The 3,132-nt window shown below is 37.0% G+C and overlaps 1 pseudogene; it reads right to left on the bottom strand.

Annotated features, from left to right (window-relative positions):
• Positions 1-584: 584 nt before the first annotated feature.
• LOC148950210 (uncharacterized) lies at positions 585-2,606 on the bottom strand (annotated as a pseudogene).
• Between the last annotated feature and the right edge of the window lie 526 nt (positions 2,607-3,132).

The raw sequence follows: 3,132 nt of genomic DNA, 5'->3' as shown, positions 1-3,132 counted from the left end.
GAATTTTGGAATAAGTTGCTTAATTTTCTGTTTCTTGGTTTGGCTCGTCAGCGTTAGCTTTTTTGGTGTTTCCGAGTATGGTTTGGAAGTTTTTCGTTTGAAACGTTAGATTTAGGATGTTTAGTTTCGCTGTTTTGTGGTTTAGCCTGTCTGTGTTAGCTTTGTTGGTGATTCCAAGTGTATGAAGTTTTTTGTTGGAAAAGTTTGATATAGGATGTTTAGTTTCTATGTTTCGAGGTTTAGCTTGTCTGTTTTATTGCGGCTGGTGTTTCCATTAGTATTTGGAAGTTTTTCGTTTGAAACTTTAAGAGTTAGGATGTTTAGTTGTGCTCTCTCTTGGGTTAGCTTGTCAGTGTTAGCCCTCTTTGTGTTTCAGAGAGTATTTTGGAAGAAGTTATTTAGTTTTTCTGATTCGAGGTTTAGCATGTCTTTATTAGCTTTAATGGTTTTTCAAATCGTTTTCCGTAAGTTCTTGTTGGAACAAATGATTTACAATATCTAGTTGTGATTTTTTTGGTTTAGCGTGTCTGTGGTAGCTGTGTTGATAATTCTATGTGTATTTTAGAAGTTTTTCGTTTATAACATATGATTCAGAATGTTTAGTCTTGCTGTTTCTTGGTTTAGTTTGTTTTTTTAAGCGTTTTTGGTGATCCCAAGCGTATTTTCAAAGTTTTTTGTTTTGTGTGTCTGACTGTGTTTGCCTCTCTCTGTGTGTTGGTGTGTCTGACTGCGTGTTTGTGTATGTTTTTCTATTTAGACACAGCAGAGCCTACAGAAGTACCTACAGGATCTTGCTTCGCATTCACTCCATGCAACTGCTTAACAGTTCTTACATATGAGCTGCATGTTTTCTGGCATCTGTTTTCGACATTTATAACAAGTGGCTCTTCTGTCCTGTATTAAAAGAGATTCAAGTACCTGGACAGCAAATTTGATTCTATATTTATTCATTAGTTCAATAGTTTTCTTATTTACTATTTCAGTATCATCGTTATATAAATCTATTAATTTCTTCGATAGTATATATCTTCCTTTTGACTTATTGTACTTAGAAGGTTATGTAAGATCAATTGACATTGCACGTCACAAATAGGTTATTTCATTTGTATAGTCTTGGTTATATTTGACACCAAGAAGCCAACAGCTTGAAGAATCTACTTGTTGAGCTATTCTGTACGAGTCAAATTCAAGTTATATGTAGCGTTTATCCACTCCCTTCATCAGAGTTTTTAGGTTGGAAGGAACTAGACTCCCGTGAGCGTGGTTTAACGGCTTCTGGCTCTCAAGAAGATAGAAAGTTTTCTTGTAGACATCAAATATTCCCAAAATGAAATGATTCTTGGACTTCGTATTCATTATATCACACATATTGACACACAATGGAGCAAACAACACACTGCAATCATTCGTAACATCACTAAAACTCTCTCTAGGCATATATGGGTAAGTATTCAAAGCATAAATACTTATCAAGTTGAAAGTAGAGTATCTATCGATAGTTCTTGCTGACGCACAGCTAGAAGTTACAAGATTCACGAGGTATGAGACACTTCCAGTTGTGAGCCAAGTATCAGGCGTCAGTAGTGATTCAAGGTCTTGAAAGAAAATTGGAAACAAGTCTGTGTCCCTTAAGGAAGAACCAATAGCTCTCCGCCAATCTACTTTCTCTGCTTTTTCTATGGTATCAGAATCAGTAGATTTGACCACTATTCCAGAAGAACTTTTTATATGCTGGATCAATTGCTGTGCTTCGTCATACAAATCACTTATGGGACCGGTACAAGCGGAACCATGATACAAGGCTGTAGGAATTATAGACTGGTTAGATTCAACACGTAGATTCGGTCTCCTTACCCTGTTTTGGGGTTTCACTAGTTGAGTGGGGCTATGCAGCCTTTTTAGAACAGTCGTCACAAACTGTACATCTTCCGCTTGCTTTGCACCTTTTGAATTATGATTCCCATCAGAGCTTTTCGATTGGGGTTTGGAACTCTTTTTAAATGAAGCTCCTTCAATAATTTCTTTTTTTTTTCATTTCTTTAACCTATTTCTATTGTATTCTGCTCCCTGCTTGTTTTCAAGTCAGCTTTCGCAGTTTCATTAATTGACGGTGAAAAACTCTCCTCATTCTGATCCTCACTATCAGCAGTAGACGACAAGTCCTGGGCTGCTAGAGACTCTGCAGCAGGTTTAATATCGTAACAGTCCTGAATGGTTAATGAGCTTTTTATTCCAGGCCTCACGTGCCTTTTAGATCTCCCCTTCTAGTTCTTGAGTGTTTTCAGCTGTATAACTGATTTTTCTGTTACTAGTGCATGTCCTCGAGATCTTAAAACTGCTAGTTTTCAAGTACATGCAGAGATTCCAAAATTACAAGAACAATCATAAACTTCAACCAAACTATTCCTCTTAGCACCCTTTGTCACAATTTTATTTCCTCTAACAGTGATTGTTTCTGTTCGTGGTGTCACAACATTAACCTTCTTTCTAGTCAGATTTGAAACAAGATACACTTGATTTTCGTTGCAAAATGTAACATGTCCCTTTCTCCATCGCGTTTCTGCTATATCAACTAAACCACTTTGCTGGTGGTCTTCTCTTGTCATATTTATTTCTCAAAAGTAACCTGATGCATCTACTTCTTGGACCAAACGCAGAAACATTTCAGTCCTCGATTCAAGTGGATCTTCTTCCTGCTTGATATGAACTACGTTTTCCTTATGTGCCTTCTCAAGGAGCCTATAATCTCCTATTCTCTTATATCCTCGAGACATGTGTGTATTATATTCATGGTCTAAACAAAGAAGGCCCAAGATACATCTATCCATTGTTATATCTCGCTTTTGTTGTATAACTCTTTTTATCACAACATTGAATGACGCTGCGGTATTGTTGGTTATTCCGGAGACTGGATTAAAATCAGGAATCTGGGAAACGATGAAGGCACAATCATACTTCAACATGTCAGATTCCAGATTATCTCGAAAGTAGGTAAATGCAGGGATGGACCATTTCACGAGCCTGTCCGTTCTTATTTGGTAATACTCATCTTCACTTTTTGATCTTAGCAACTGAAGAACATCTTCTTGAACTACCTTGATGTCTTCTTTAGATGCCCCCATTTTCTGAAGT

The sequence above is a fragment of the Artemia sp. Qi Xiang Cuo genome, chromosome 7 (assembly GCF_049724085.1).
Source record: "Artemia sp. Qi Xiang Cuo chromosome 7, ASM4972408v1, whole genome shotgun sequence".
NCBI lineage: Eukaryota > Metazoa > Arthropoda > Branchiopoda > Anostraca > Artemiidae > Artemia > Artemia sp. Qi Xiang Cuo.
This window is presented reverse-complemented; position numbering and strand designations above follow the sequence as displayed.